Source organism: Scylla paramamosain, chromosome 10, assembly GCF_035594125.1.
Source record: "Scylla paramamosain isolate STU-SP2022 chromosome 10, ASM3559412v1, whole genome shotgun sequence".
In the NCBI taxonomy this organism is placed as follows: domain Eukaryota; kingdom Metazoa; phylum Arthropoda; class Malacostraca; order Decapoda; family Portunidae; genus Scylla; species Scylla paramamosain.
The window spans coordinates 20,064,233-20,081,931 of NC_087160.1; positions in this window are offsets into that span (position 1 = coordinate 20,064,233).

The window sequence follows — 17,699 nt, forward strand, 5'->3', positions numbered from 1 at the left end:
TCTTGAGTTAACATTCAGAGCATTGAAAAAAATAACTCTCTGCATGAACGTACAGAAAATGAGAGAATCGGAAGATAGTTTAGTTTTTTTCCAAGGGTACACAGATAGTTAGGACACTCCAGTACAACGCTAAGTATTGCAGAAACTAAAATATGATTATGGGAAAAATTTCCGACAAACCACTCGGAAAAAAAACGGTGCCATTCTTGTTTTTAAATCTTTCTCCTCCCTTCAGCGTTTTGCCAGCGTTATTATAAATTTATCTTCATATAATTTTTTCATTGTATGCAACTTTTACATTCAGTCTTGAAACAAAGTGAGATAAAAGCTTCAGTATATATAATTCTTTCCATTAACAAGTTATTTCTGTACTTATAACTAAAACAACATAATAATATCAACGAACATTCAGATAATCAAAGAAAATACAGTAATATACGGAAATAGCCTGTTATTATCATCAAACTTATTTGGAAGGAGTTAAATGCAACGCAAACAATATTTACATTCATAGAATAAACTAACTGGAGGAGATCAGTTCATTAGCAAAGACATGGCGACAAATGACTCTTTATTCACTCAACATCAGGGAGGAGGGAAAAAGAGCGAGACAACAGCGATTGGAGTCAAACATCAGCGTGGCGGAGCGTGACAGTACCAGCGTGACAATGAATCATTCCAGCACCAGCGTGACAGTGAATCTTTCCATAGGGTTAATCCTCTTAGTACCTTTCATTACATCCTAGATATGAACTGAAGGTTTGATGAAGTTACGAATGGCAATGGCGAAGGAAAAGAAAAAGAAATCAAGGGAAGGAGAGAGAGAGAGAGAGAGAGAGAGAGAGAGAGAGAGAGAGAGAGAGAGAGAGAGAGAGAGAGAGAGAGAGAGAGAGAGAGAGAGAGAGAGAGAGAGAGAGAGAGAGAGAGAAATCAGCCCTCTATCGCAACACACACACAAGGACGGACGGAAAGACTAAGACGGAGAGTTACCAGATTGCATCCATTCATCGCGCGGGCAAAAAAGTGTCCTGCAGGCAAAAGAAAGGCTCCTGCTGTTACGGCTGCAAAACACTCCTGGTACACATAGGGAGGGAGGACTGCTGCGAGGTTTGCGTTAACCCTTCCCGTGTCCTCTACAATTTTCTCTCCTGTGCTTCCATAAAACAAGTTGGTATTTGCAGCGTGCCCTCCTGAGACATGACCTCTTACTTTTCGCACTATTACAAGGACATAATATCACACTTTTACGTATGCTAGTTATCCGTCTAATATGGTTGTCCTTTATGAAAAACCTGAAGAGGAAATTTTATGCGTATCTCTGGTCCTGCTAGGTGAACTTCCATACAATTAGTTGGTTTGTAAAGTTTCCGTCATTTTTTTTCTTATCGCCTTCTTATGTGGATTCGCATGTAGTTTTTTTTTTTCTTTTAAATATGGTTCTCGTTTTATGAAATAAAGGAAATTTCGTAGGTCAGATTCCAAACGGTTGATCGGCTTGTGTTGCTTCAGTTATTTTTTTTTTCTTATCACACTCTTATGGTGATTCTTCTGTGAGTAGTGATTTCCAAATATTCAGGTGATGGGGGGGAGGGGGGCAAGCATTCACTCACACATCTGCACTGAAGGGTTTGTATTCATCAACTCGTTTCTAGCAACTTCCCTCAGATAAACCACGTTACATTTTCTCTCTTCGCAACTTTACATTCCTTGTTTTATTTTATACCATTCCTTTCTTTTTCATATTTTTCTTTTTTTTTTCCTTTTTTTACTGAGCTACCCAATAACTTACGTCCCCGCTTCCCTCGTGGCTTTACTAGACAACACTATATATATATATATATATATATATATATATATATATATATATATATATATATATATATATATATATATATATATATATATATATATATATATATATATATATATATATATATATATATATATATATTCTCATTCCCATTTCTTCCACTTTTATTAACAATGTAAGAGTTACGTAGAATCTTAATTGATCCATCACTTTCCAGTAAAAAAACTCGGAAAAGTGTTTTCTTTTTACATTTCACCTATGACCTAAAGGGTCTCAAGAAAGAAGAGCGAGTACTTAGTCAACTCTGGACCTAAAATAACCTTCCCTTTTGAAACTTTCTGATATATATTTTCCTTGGAGCAGCTATTAATTAAGGTGAATTTTCTTCTTACTTTATACATAGTACTTAAGTAAGTCTCCCAGACGGCCTTCATTATAACATAGCCCTTCGGTAAAGTTCAGAAAATACACGAGACTCACTGAGAATCGGAGGCAAGGGCTTTAGTTAATACGGTTCCATGGAAAATAATAACAACACAATGTGAGACGAAGGTGGTGATCGTAAGCCTTACCTCGATGCCCCTGCAGCGATAAGTCACCGCGCACACAATGCAGCAGTACATCTTGACGGCTCTGCTGACGTGGAAGGAGCGAGGGTGGAAAGGTCATCGGGGAGACACTGTGGGAGAGAGACTTTTTTTATGGTTCTGTTTGCTACGAGTGCTACTGTTGCTCCTCCTGTTGCTGTTGCTACTGTTTTTAGTATATTATTGTGTAGGAGTAGTAGTAATGGTGATGGTAGTAGTAGTAGGAGTAGTAGTAATGGTGATGGTAGTAGTAATAGCAGTAGTAGTAACCTAGGAATTGCTATTGTAAGTAACAACAACAACAACAACAACAACAACAACAACAACAACAACAACAACAACAACAACAACAACAACAACAACAACAACAACAACAACAACAACAACAACAACAACAACAACAACAACAACAACAACAACAACAACAACAACAACAACAACAACAACAACAACAACAACAACAACAACAACAACAACAACAACAACAACAACAACAACAACAACAACAACAACAACAACAACAACAACAACAACAACAACAACAACAACAACAACAACAACAACAACAACAACAACAACAACAACAACAACAACAACAACAACAACAACAACAACAACAACAACAACAACAACAACAACAACAACAACAACAACAACAACAACAACAACAACAACAACAACAACAACAACAACAACAACAACAACAACAACAACAACAACAACAACAACAACAACAACAACAACAACAACAACAACAACAACAACAACAACAACAACAACAACAACAACAACAACAACAACAACAACAACAACAACAACAACAACAACAACAACAACAACAACAACAACAACAACAACAACAACAACAACAACAACAACAACAACAACAACAACAACAACAACAACAACAACAACAACAACAACAACAACAACAACAACAACAACAACAACAACAACAACAACAACAACAACAACAACAACAACAACAACAACAACAACAACAACAACAACAACAACAACAACAACAACAACAACAACTACAACAACAACAACAACAACAACAACAACAACAACAACAACAACAACAACAACAACAACAACAACAACAACAACAACAACAACAACAACAACAACAACAACAACAACAACAACAACAACAACAACAACAACAACAACAACAACAACAACAACAACAACAACAACAACAACAACAACAACCAACAACCAACAACCAACAACCAACAACAACAACCAACAACAACATTAAACTTGCCACCAGAACGCAAGCTCAGCATCACTCAAACTTCAGAATGTTATTTCACAATATTCACCTCAGCCCTTGCCTTAACTTACCTTGCCTTGCCTTGCTTTGCCTTGCCTGCCCTTGCCTGGCTGCCTCACCTCGCCTCGCTTCGCCTCACCTCGCCCAGCCTCGTCCTGTCCGTCGGCTGCCAACCGCCTCAGACCTTCAAGGGGTGGGCACCGTCACGGCTCCTGGACACCATTGCGAACCAGAGTGCCTGTGGGTGAGAGCGAGGCGTGAAGGCCACGCTACCTCTCCCATCAACAAACTGCTACTGTTGCTGACCACATCTTGCACATCAAAACTTTTTATTGCGGTAATGTTTCTGCTGGTTGGAAATGTAATGAAGTGGGAATGATTTATAGAATTTTCCTGTTGCGTTCTGAGTATTAATGTTTTCTCCTTAATTGTAAATGTAACGTTGTAAAAGTAACCCATTTCATCTCTTCTCTTCAGTTATGAATGCAATAACATAAAAATAACGCGTCTATGATTTTGTCTTACGTTATTAAGGCCTCTGATAAAAGTAAATGTAATGATAGTCAACGAACCGAAGATTTTCGCTTGTGTTAATATTTTATGTAACAGTAAACGTAATAACACACAAATAATCAAATTAAAATTTCTTAATTAGTTATGGAATTTATGGTAATACAATTTGGGCAAAACTTGAAATTCAATGACTTCATTCAAAAATTCCAAATGAATTATTATTACTTCTGGAGGCGGGAGTTGTGAGCAGAGAATATTCCACCTGACACACACATACACTTTCATTTATTCATTTATTTCACATCGTATCACTGCATCTTTTCGTCCCAGCATGTACTGTCCCGCCTGCGTCTTATTCCTGCTGTCAAGCCTTATGAAAATAAGTAATGACTCTTGAATTATGAAAAAAAAAAAAATGTAAAAAAAAAAATATGTAACTGTCTTGTAGCCCAGTCACTCACTCAGCCGTTAGGTTTGCAGAAGCAACCACTGCAATCCGGTGCCCTGCCTCCCCTGGCCGCCCCTGCCACGCCGGAGACTCACGGAGAAGTTAAATCATGCAGGTATCGCCCCTCCCTCAGCACTCCCGCCCCTCAGGACTATATTTTAGGTGGACGTCCTTCCTGCGTCAGCCCGACTACTCTGGTCGATGGGGCGGGCACCAGAGAGAGAGAGAGAGAGAGAGAGAGAGAGAGAGAGAGAGAGAGAGAGAGAGAGAGAGAGAGAGAGAGAGAGAGAGAGAGAGAGAGAGAGAGAGACTGTCCTCCGTGCACTCCCTCGCCTCTCACAAGTAGCACTTCCTCCCACTCACACTCTCTCACCGCCCCCTGCAATCTGTGTCAATGTGCCTTTCTTATTCACTTCATACTCTCTCATGCTATTGATCATCGTGCCTCGCGTGCCTCCGCCTCGCTGTCTGCTTCTACCTTTTTCCTTTCCTGTGCATCGTCTTGTACGCTTCTTCAATTTTTCTTTTTTGTAAATCTTCACTCGATACTTTCTACCTATCTGTCTATCTACCTGTCTCTCTGCCTGCGTACATTGCGTTGCCATATATAGGAGTTCGGTACAAGAAAGGGAATTCGAGATGGGATAGCGTTACTTTACAGGTGTGGTGTGTGTATGTAGGTATTGGTTCGTGAATGTTAAATGCACGTGTAGGTTATGATTCACGGACTGGACACGGACACGCACATGCAACCTTTTCTAAAACAAATTCACCAATATTCCTCTACAATACGTTACTGAAATGCATAATCCCTCCCCCCCCACAAACAAACACACACACACACACCAAACTACTCAAGTAATATCACAATTCTTGGAGTGAAAGTACAGGATATATAAAATTGTTCTTTGCAAAGTGCGGTGTGGAGATGCTCCTTCCTTGTCATCCGAGAATGGTTACCGCTAATATTTTCCTTTCCATCGCTCTTGCCACTCTCCTCATATCTACTTTCATCTCATTCCCCTTCTAGCTGATTTTCTTCATTGTCTCCCCCTCTTCCACTGCTCATCATCTCCTCCTCCTCTTCCCACCTTCCCACTTTCCGTCATCATCATATCCATCAACGCCAGAGACAATTTCCTTTTCATTTTCTATTTTTTCTCTCCTTGGAACGTTGCTCTCTCTCTCTCTCTCTCTCTCTTCTCCTCTCGTCTCTCTCTCTCTCTCTCCTCTCTCTCTCTCTCTCTCTCTGATTACAGGCTTACAAATGATGCAAGTCCTCATGTTATATATTCATGAAATTTCCTTTTCAATTCTCCAGATGTTCCAAATGTAAATAATGGACTGAGAAAAGAAAAAAAATAAAATGCAGCTAGATAATGGAAAATAACACCTGCATGAGAGAGAGAGAGAGAGAGAGAGAGAGAGAGAGAGAGAGAGAGAGAGAGAGAGAGAGAGAGAGAGAGAGAGAGAGAGATACGTGAAAGGTTTGCTGGGGATGGTGAGGGCAATGGAGGTGAGCTGTCAAGGAACCCACAGAAAGTTAAAACGTGGGCAGTGCAGGCGTGAGGGAGAGCAGTGGGTGAGGGTAGGCAAGGGTGGGCGAGAGTGTGCTGGGTGGGCAGGGAGGGCATGGGGGCTCGGGGGTGCGCTAGAGGGCAGGGAGGGCAGACAGCAGGGCGACGATGAGCCAGAGTGAATAATGCTCAGCGCCCACCGCAGCCCGCCGCCGTCCAACTCAATATTCCTGAATGTTTGATGGCCTCAAGAAATGCTTTCGTAATTTCTCTACGGTGTGTGTGTGTGTGTGTGTGTGTGTGTGTGTGTGTGTGTGTGTGTGTGTGTGTGCCCTCTTTCCTTGCTTTTTAATATATAAAAAATGTATTGATTTTTCTTCACCACGGAAGAAAGAAATCAGATGTACTTTTCACGTCTTGCATTAGAGAAATAAGAAAAAAGAAAATCTAAATTATTTAGACAGCACCAAACGTTAAAACAGAGGAAAAATATACGCATATAGACAGGTCAAGATTCTGTAAAAAGAAGGAAATAAGTTACGCATCATGCCTTCTTGGTAAGAGGACAAGGTTACGATAATTGAGTCCACTGCGATAAGGACAAGGAAACGACGAACCCTGCTGTGGGGATGAGGAGCTTGCATGAAGGGTAATCACTGGTAGGAGGAGAAGCGTTGTTATGAATTATCTGCAGCAGCATTTGGAGGTGAATCACAGCAGCATGTGGTCACTTTTCGCAATTAACTAAGCGTGTGTAATGGTAAGTCGATGGTTTGCCCAGTCGCTTTGCCTCGAGGAGTGAGGGAAGACACAATTGCGCTTCAGTCATAAGAGGGACGATGATGATGGACATACGTAAGTAGAATTTTTCAGCAGACAGGACAGGACGGGAGCACCACTTCTTTGTAACAACAGAGAGGGACTTTGTCAAGCTAACATTCTGGTGAGAAGTAATGCGACATAAGAAAATCATAATTCAGGCAGAAGGTATAATCGGAGATATAAAATGTGACGTACGGTGGGGACGCAAGAACATTTCAGTAGTAATCCCGCGCCGAGTGCTGAAACCTCGTGCGTGATTAAGTCTGAATTTGCCACTACAGGGCACAGCAATATTGCCTTTGACGAGAAAAGTGGCGAGAAATGTGCGAAATGATGTAATTCTCTGTTTCTGGCTTTTTAATTAACAAGAAATAGTAAAGTTAGCACGGCAACTATTCTACGTGTTAAAAAAAATGTCACAAGATATATTAATAATGTGGCAATGCAAACAAACATCTTAAGGACGAAGTCAAAGCTCGAAAGATGCAAATTGTGGGAAAACTATATTTTTCTAAAACTAAACTCAGATTTCATCATATATCATTTACAAATATCATGAATTCATATCCTAAATAGAAATGTGATACGGAAATAATCGTGTGTTTTCCAGTTATAAGAGCGGGAATTACTGGAAAAATCAACAGACATTAGTTTCATGACTGACAACTCTTTTACTCTCACTTCTAGGAAAAAAAAACTGTATTTTCATTTCTTATGTAATGTGCTGGCGTCACAGAAATTAGGAACTCCAACTACGAATAACAAGTAATTTATCATTTAACTCACTGCTGAATGAAAAAAAAAAAAAACTGTCCACTTTTTATTACAACCCTTACTGGGAACACAGAAATAAGGAAATAAAAAATCTCTACCTTCAAATAACAAGCATTGGATAGAGGGAGGAAGTTAAGAAGACTTACTTGTGTCCTTTGATGGGCCCCACGCCCCTTGATGCAACATTCAAGGCTTCCTGCGAACGATAAAAAGAGAAGCCTTCATTATGATCGTATTAACCCTTTGACTGCCCCTTGGTGCACCTTTCCTTAATTGCCAATCATTCTGGGACATCTTTACTTGCTCTACAGCCACATCCAATCTTTGAAGTAGGAAGAAAGTGCAAAATGTATTCTTTTTCGTCTCTAACTTTCTTGTAAATGCTTATAAAAAGACTTCACACATTGCCTCTGGTGCTGCTAATTTTTTCGTGTCGCAGTGAAAGGGTTAAGAACCATCAGGTGCGTGACTCGCTGCTGAGTGTGTGCCAATACGGTATACAGTAATGAAGAGGAGCACTACAGTTACAAGTGAAGATTTGTTTTCCATCGTACACAAAAAGGAATGATGCTCTCATCCTTCACTGATCTGAGGGTTCACTTACACAGTGTCACACTCACATTTCCTTCAACAAGCTCATTTCAATCACATTACTATTTTCTCAGCAAGTCTGGCCACTAGCAATGCTCTAGCACATGCATCTATAATTTCCTCAGTTTTCTATTTCTTTCTTGAACCTCTGCCTCTCGCACGTGATTCCTTGTTTGTGTAGGGATAAATCGTGAGGATTTCGATAATTTAGTACCGCGTACGTCGATGAGAAGAGTTTGTCTATTCGTTTTCGTGTTTCTAGAAGAGTGCTCGACCCGAAGCGCGAGGCGGAGCTTGCTGGGCTATGAATGACCTTATTATCCATTGTTTTCCTAACATTAACAGGCGTGTTGAGAGAGAGAGAGAGAGAGAGAGAGAGAGAGAGAGAGAGAGAGAGAGAGAGAGAGAGAGAGAGAGAGAGAGAGAGAGAGCGCACAGGTGTGTTTACAAATATCACTATCTATTTTTTTTGCATTTCTCTCTCTCTCTCTCTCTCTCTCTCTCTCTCTCTCTCTCTCTCTCTCTCTCTCTCTCTCTCTCTCTCTCTCTTAGTGTAATGAGCGTGTCCTTCACCTGTCAAAGCCCGTAACTCGTCGCGCTAAGCCTCCCCTTGGGCTGCCACCTGTGTCACGAATTAAACTCCCTCACTGCCCACCAACTTGTATAATATTAAGCTTGCTCCGTGGCTCGCCAAGTTATTGCAGGGCGTTAGGCAGACTCCTGGGGGTGGCGGCGCACTGTATTTATTAAATATATTACACTTGCTACATGGTGAGTACATTTTTCTCAGTATTACGCTTATTCAGCAGTAAGGGTAAGTGTTATGCCTCCCTTAGGTGGTTGGAACAAAAGCAACACCCTGCAAATTTCACCACTAAAGGGCCACCTATGAATGTTTCTGCTCATGCATGCTGCTCATCTACGGAAATTTACATACAACGAACATTTGCATATATATCCGTGAATGTTTAGCATAGCGTTTGTCTATTAAATGACGAAATACACTCATGACACTGCGGCACCAGGAGCTTTACACACACACACACACACACACACACACACACACACACACACACACACACACCTGTGGTATTAATAACAAAATCATGGGTATATATTCATAGAGGCAGATTTATATAAATGTGTGCACAGGGTAAGTGTGTGTGTGTGTGTGTGTGTGTGTGTGTGTGTGTGTGTGTGTGTGTATGTAGTATCCGTGAGCTGCTCGTACTGAAACAGCTATAAATATGATGTTTTATTCAGTGAGACGAGTTTCATTATTGTGTTTCTGGTTGTGGTGGTGGTGGTGGTGGTGGTATTGGTAAAGTTGTAGGTGATTAAAGCAGCGAAAATAACAAAAATAACAAAAACAACAACAAATTTTCCTAATATTAACACTACTTCTACTACTACTACTACTACTACTACTACTACTACTACTATTACGACTACGCCTAACACTACGCCACGCCATCATCACCACTGTAATTCCGAGTATTTTCACCATCGCTCCCAGTACCACACAATTACAACAACTACTTCAACCCTGACTACCACCACCACCAGTACCAACACCACCACGACCACCACCACCACCATCACCACTGCAACCACCACTGCCACCACCACCACTGCCACCACGGCCGCCCATTGCTCACGCCTCATTACCGCTGCTGAATAGACACGATGGATAGGTGTCACCAAAAAGAAGAAAAAGCTAATAATTACCACACACCTCCAAAATAGTTATTTCTCCTCCCAGCCTTCTGTCTCCTGTCTCTTCCCACTCACGTCTCTCCTCCTCCTCCTCCGCCTCCTCCTCCTCCTCCGGGCTGATCATTAGGCCTTCTTAATGATGCGCCAATTTTGTCTCTCTTCCAAGATCTATGACGTTCAATTTTCTCTGTTTGTATACCTCTGAGAGAGAGAGAGAGAGAGAGAGAGAGAGAGAGAGAGAGAGAGAGAGAGAGAGAGAGAGAGAGAGAGAGAGAGAGAGAGAGAGAGCCTATCTCTCCGGGGAAATCGTGAAATTGAACAAATTGAATGATTCCTTCAATTTCTGGCCGTGTTTGCTCGGCGAGGAGAGGACCAGACGGCCAATACTCCCCTAGTAGCTGGGGGAAAGGAGAGGGAGGGGCGGGGCGGGGCAGGGCGGAAAAAGAAAGCAGCGAGGGAGGGAAAAGGAAAAGGACGGAGAAGAAATCAAGGGAAGGAGAGAGAGAGAGAGAGAGAGAGAGAGAGAGAGAGAGAGAGAGAGAGAGAGAGAGAGAGAGAGAGAGAGAGAGAGAGAGAGAGAGAGAGAGAGAGAGAGAGAAGCGGGACTCCAGTATCTTGTAAGGCTCAGGTAGTGGTAAAAGGCAAGGCAAGGATGGAGAGAGAGAGAGAGAGAGAGAGAGAGAGAGAGAGAGAGAGAGAGAGAGAGAGAGAGAGAGAGAGAGAGAGAGAGAGAGAGAGAGAGAGACGGATGGGAGTGAGTGGGGGAAGGAAGGGAATGAGACAAACGGTATGGGGGAGGGAAGATAAAGACATAACAACAAAGGCTGACGGAGGGAGGGAGGACATCACGACAGGGACGAGAGCGAAAGACAGGTAGAGGAAAGGAAAGAGAGGGGAGGAACTTTACGAGAGAGAGAGAGAGAGAGAGAGAGAGAGAGAGAGAGAGAGAGAGAGAGAGAGAGAGAGAGAGAGAGAGAGAGAGAGAGAATTTTTCATGGCAGCCAAGTGTGTTTCTTTTAAAAATTGCCTGATATTTATCCGAGTTAGCGTTACTTTAAAATTTTATATGTAAGATTGGGTGTGATAGTTACGGCGTGAGTCACCAAAACAAAGGATTTCCTGCATTTACTAGAGTGGGAAAGAGCGTGTCGTCTGAACTTAATTTGAAGTAACGAGAAATTAAACTGGAAAGGAAAAAGAAATAAGAAAAATCTGCAGCATACATCATATTTATACGAAAGGTTAGCAGGTATAAGGATCGCAATCACCAAATTTTGTAATTTGGGTGGAAGGATAATGGAGAAAAAAAAAAAAAATATGGGGAAAAAAATGAACCTAAATAGAATCTTGTTTATGGACAAGTGAAGTTCGTCAACAGATAAATTAGTGGGCAGAGTTACTAGGGCGACACAGAATGGCTGGCCAATGAAACCCCGATAAGTCACATTCTGAGCCTCGTGATCAGCCAATCAAGTGAGGCTATTTACCTCTCCCCACCACTCCCCTGAAGCACTCAATTGGCTCGTTAAGGTGTGTTTATTGGTCTCCCTTCCGTCCCTTCTCTAGATCAGCCCAGTGGTCGCCGATAGCGCAGCGAGGGTCCAACACAGCCTCTTTCCACGGCAGAAGGCGCGGCCCAGCATGGCTCCCTAAGTAGTGCCCAAGTGTCTGCCTCTCCCTCCCTCCATCCCTCCCTGCCAGGAAACACTCCGGCTCAGTGTATTTAAAGCTGCCCGTGCACGCAGGTTTGCTTCTTCTTGGGGCATCAACGTGCTATAGTGCTGCCCATCCACGGCCAGGCAAGTTTTGTTTTGTTACAAGGAGGTCCTCAAAGAAAAATGGATCTCTCAAAGGCGTCAAGAATACAATGCTTTAATACTCATAGAGGGAATACAATAGAGCCTCATTTTGCAACATTATTAAACAACAGCGCGTGAGTTATGCGAGTGTATCTGTAATGGAGTTGGTCATTAAAGTTATAACGTTACTCCAGGCAGGATTATGCGAATTTACTTGCATTACGTGATTACGAACATAAGGGTAAACATATTAAGTACAATCTCTTTTCTTAAAATTTCATCTACTGAGCACCCTATGGTCGTGTGTGTCTGTCTTGGTGCCTCGCTTTTCAAACAGTTAGATCAGCCATCACAGAACGCAGATAACGTACACTGAAAATACCAAAGTTCTAGAATTCCCATAGTTATTTAAAAGATATCCGCAAGAACCTATAATTCACGAGAAAAAGCGCGTCTGCATATCAGTTTTGGGAGACATTTCAGCATTTCATTAAGGCACACTTCGACAGACCTCCGTGTATTATCTTTACTGATCTCCCTTGCCTGCTTACTTTGCTCATTGTACACTGAATATTCATTACCTTGCCTTCACGCTCAATGGCTCGAAAAATGCTACTTACTCAAGACGTACAAGTAATAATATTTCACGTACATTTCTCTTCATCCGACATTACCTCACCTATTTTCCTCAACCAGCTGCATCGCCAACCTGAGGAGACCACCTTGCTGTCACCACCAGCTTCCCCGCGCCCTTCCGTCATGTCACCCTCGCTGCGCATGGCCGCTCGTCACTGCTCACTCAGAGGTTCCTAGAGACCGGAAACGAGTCTCAAAGTTGTGCTGATTTTTTATTGTCTCCAAGTGAACCTTCCTCTTCGCCTTGGCTGGATGCAGTGAACTGAGCTCCTCATAGTATTTTGTCTAACTGTAACCTTGCTCATTGGTGTTTGCAGGGAAGTTGTATTACGCTCGTGTGTCAGCTTTAACATGTGCCCAGGGAATAAATGCTGAAGATAAAAACCTTAGGAGACAACTAAGACCATTTGCGAAGCTAAGAAACACTACTTTTTGTGAATAGAACTTGAGAGAGAGAGAGAGAGAGAGAGAGAGAGAGAGAGAGAGAGAGAGAGAGAGGGAGAGAGAGAGAGGAAAAGTGTGTACTGCTCACGGGCGATTGGCAGGCAGAGTTAATGTTATCACACTCTCTATGTTCATCCGGTCACTACACCAGCAGGACGTTCACGCTCCCTTCACGTTCCTCTGTAATGATTAGCGTGTGTTGCCTCGGTTTGTATTAAATTACCCACATCTGGTTCCCTTTGCCATTGTGGAGGACAGGCGCACGCATTGAGGAGTCGTGAAGCTTGACAAACACGACTCTCTCCTCCACAAAGCGAGTTTCTGTTTCTTTTGGCCTGACCAGCGGAACACGCCATGCAGTGGAGTCGCCTTGCTCTGAACTACTCCCCGGAACTCCTTTGCGTCGAGGTAGATTTGCATATTCTTCATTTTGCAATTTTCAGAGGACGAGTGTGAGGGACGAGAGGAGCTGGGAGATGCAGCGAGGGGCAGGGCAGGCGGCGCCGTGATATGCAGAAAGCCATTGTGTGGGTTTGGAGGCGCAGGGGGGTATTAAAAATGTGTAAGAGGACGATCTACGTCATGTTAGCAGCTGCCTTTCCCGTAAGAGGATAGGTACAAGTCTTCTTGAGAGGGGCGGCCTCGCCTGTGCCTCCCCGCCGGTCGTAATGTGAGGCGCGAGGCTCGTAAACCCCCGGCCACAACACAGCTCTGCACGGCGCGGCTCAGGGGCACCGCTTCCGCCTTCAGTTGCCGAGAGGGGCTTTCTCTCTCTCTCTCTCTCTTTCTCTCTCTCTCTCTCTCTCTCTCTCTCTCTCTCTCTCTCTCTCTCTGTTTATGACAGCGTGTTCCGGCAGTGCCCGAAAACACAGTTTACATTTACTTCCTTGTTTCAGCGTCCGATGGATAAATTTAGTGACGGCAGGACAAGAAAATCCTGTATGGTATTGGAGGAAAGAATTTATGTAAGTAGATCACTTCGGCAGACAGGCGGATTCACCACAGATAGTCTTCCTCTTACGCGAACGAGGCGCAGTTTTGCAGTTCTGATATCCGGGATCCAGGGTTTCTCAAGACGTGGCAGCTCTATATTGGGGTGAGGGACAGGCGGCCCCTCAGCACGGCCGCGGCGGCGTCTGGGCGGCTCGATGGTAATGCGGGGGATTCGTGGTCTCTCAGGGCCGATGTGGGAACCGTAAATTTTGTTTTGCTAACGGTAATACGAGGACTTCGCCGTCCCCAGGAAGGCCTTCTTTACGAGTCACTGAAAGTCACGGGTGCTGTTGCCATGATTTCCTTTTATTAATCTCTGGTCAAAGTGAAGCGAGGGAGATTTAGAGGATGAAGCAAGTATGTCGTCGCTCCAGTAGTTTCAGGTAACAGAAAAATGTGAGAGGAGGCACACGAGGGGCAGAGGGGGTTGTTTTGTTGCTGCCACGGAAGGAGTGTGTCCGCCGCAACGCCGACCATCTGTCGCAGCAAGACTCAATCAGTTAGTGACACTCAGCTGCACAGGATTAAAGAAATCCTCTCCACTTCCACCCGCGGGCATGTAAACGTTACCAACAAAGATACAATTCCCGGAAGAAGAAAAAATAAAAAAACGAATGGAATAGATGTAAAAATATTTACCGTATCTGATGGATATATTTCAATTTTCCTCGAATACACTTATCGTGATCTCAGACTATTCTTCCAGGCATTTTCCCTCACGGCATTTCTTCAAGTTATGTCTCCAGCATTTTCTCCATTTCTTTTCCCCCCACCCGCCGGTCAGACCCTCCACCGGCGCTCTACATCAAAGGAGAAAGATATGATTCCTATAGAAATTGGGGAAGAGGACATCGAGCGCTCAGAATGACGAGCCTTCTCCAGGGCGTTCCATTTATCTGTCCTCTGAATAGAAACCTAAGTGTGTGTGTGTGTGTGTGTGTGTGTGTGTGTGTGTGTGTGTGTGTGTGTGTGTGTGTGTGTGTGTGTGTGTGTGTGGTGTGTGGGGTGTGTGTGTGGGTGTGTGTTGTTTTCTGATTGTTATCGTGAGTCCTACATCATAGTCACTGCTTTATTAGTTGAACTTAATTATGCTCTTGTCTGCAGGAGGAGGAAGGAGGAGGAGGAGGAGGAGGAGGAGGAGGAGGAGGAGGAGGAGGAGGAGGAGAAGAAAAATGAAACAGAAAAGAAGGAGAAGGAAGATGAAGAAAAAGAGAGGAAGAAGTAGGAGAAGGAGGACGGGAAGAAGGAGGAAGTGAATGCCTTAACAAGTTAGATATTATGAAGTAGAAGGAGAGAGACGAGGAGAGGATAACGTCGACGACAAAGAGAAGAGGAAGCAGGAGAATGAGACAGACAGTGAAGGAGGGAGGAAGGAAAGCAGTGAGAGAGAGAGAGAGAGAGAGAGAGAGAGAGAGAGAGAGAGAGAGAGAGAGAGAGAGAGAGAGAGAGAGAGAGAGAGAGAGTGGGAAGGCGGCAAGGTAACAAAAGACGAGAAGCTCTGATGAACATCCTTTGAATTAGCGAGAAAACAAAACCTGCCTGTGGGTAATGTGTAGTAATTATGTTTTCCTTTATCGTGAATCCTTGTGAAGACTTAACAGGCATTTTCTTTTGCCGTCCATTGAATATCTTTCCCGCCCCGTCTGCTGCCCCGCCCCCCCCCCGCCGTTCGCCCTTAAGTAGGACCGCCGTTCACCCTTAAGTTGGACAAGAGAAAAAAATGGAACAGTCTCGTCGGAGCTTCAAGATTATATCCCCAACGAGGCCACCTTCACTTGTTACACTTACAAAACAATAAGTAAAGTACATATATTCGTGTCAAGGTTTCAAGAATTTTAGTTAATCTTTAATTTGTCGTCCTGAAATTATATAAGAAAGAATGTCTACTGGTGTATGTAGCTTGGTTGTTTTTCTTGCGCTTTTAGGTGTTTTTTTTCGTGCTTTTTTTTCTGTGTGTGTGTGTTTCTTTGAAGTTTCTTGCTTGCTTTCGTGTTCGCGGTGTTTTTGTGTTTCTTGAGTTTTCTTGGTTGTATTTTTGCGTTTCTGATTGTTTAATGGGTTTTGTGCTTTTATGTTTTTTTTTTTTTATGTATTTTGGTATTGTTGGCTGTTTTAGTGTTTAATGAGTTTTTTTGGGTGTTTTTTTGTGTGCTTTTGCTGCTTTTGTGTGGTTTTATGTGTTTCCTGAGTGTTTTTATTTATTTATATTTTTTTGTGTGTGTGATTCTGGCTGTTTTTAGCGTGTCTTTGGTCATTAACTGACAATACAACACACACGCTTTCTTCTCCGAGTCTCAGGTGAACACCGGCTGTCGGTTAGCCACGGTTCCTACCAAAGTTTTTGACTCCTGTTTTACCTTCACGTAGAGGAGAAGAAAATGAAACTATACTATCTTTGTTCCTTTCACCTGGCTGGAATTCATCTTCTTACGTTTCAGTTCTTTTCTATTCTCGACATTAACCTTGGGGTCCCGTTTTATCATCACTTTGAGGAGAGGAATATTAAACTACACGATATTTGTTGACTTCACCTGCCTGAAATTCATCTCCTTTCATCTCAGTTCTCTCGAGTTTCTTCTTGTCGGGCATCAGATAAGAGAATTCTCTTGCGGAGTCTTGTGTGAGAGTCGTGTCTCGTCTTTCTGCAGGCTTACGTCATCTCAAGTCAGTCTAATCGCCTCTGCAGTCAAGTTTTAAATTTTTTTCCCTGGTTTCATATTATGGTTCTATTTAACAAGCGTAAGGTAGTCTGATATTACAGAGTTTTTAACATTTTCATAGCCCGTCTTAGGTGTTGCTTCACTGATGAAATCGATGTCTGTATTCTCAAACGTTTCAGCAGCTATTTCGACTGCTTTTAACAGATCTTTGTGGACGCGATTAGGGATCATTCAGGGCCGTTTTCATTCTAGTGATAGTTTATTAAACATCCTGTAAGTCAGAAGGGGAAGCACATCGTGAGAACTTGGCAGATCATCTCTGTGGATTATGTAGACTTCCAATGAGAGGATAAGGTGCTTAAGGGTGAGAGTCACAATACAATGATCAATACTGCAAGCTAAATACCCAATGACGCTTTTGTACAGAAACTATTTTGTAGATTTTTCACATAGTACTGTTCCCCTCGTTCTTTCCCATCCTACCCAGCACGGCAGCGCGGAAGCTCCTTTTTTAACAGTACACCGATAATTTACGTCAACAAAAAACACAATTTATCTATGGGGTTTGAAACTGAATTATTTGATGATTACGCAAAACGTGATTTAACATTAATTAAACATTTAGCGTTTTATGAATTATGGAAGGGAATAAATGGGTCGTAACATTATTCCACATATTATTACACATTGAATTATTCATGAACGTGGGTCAGAATTTCATGCTCACTTCATCAGAATAATAGCTTATATTTTGCTACCGGGACGAAAAACATCCTTCAAAACACAAGCATCAGTGGAATACAGAGAGCAACATCATTACCTGTGGCTGTAAACCTGCTCCTGGAAGCTAGTGTAGGTTGCATCTGGGCTAAGAGGGAAAGGTATCTCACAGTAGCTCATATCTCCCTCTGCACTCGTGGAACCTAGTGTGTGTAACATATCCTACTCTAACAGTTCACACTTGCTTCAATGCTCATGGAATCTGTGTAAGTTACGTTTGGGCCAAAGAAAAGGTATCACTCAGCTCAAGATAAAGACCTCACGCCTCCCTCAACGTGCGCAGCCTCAAAGCGACACAGCCCGTCAGTCCCTCACACCTTCCTTTTA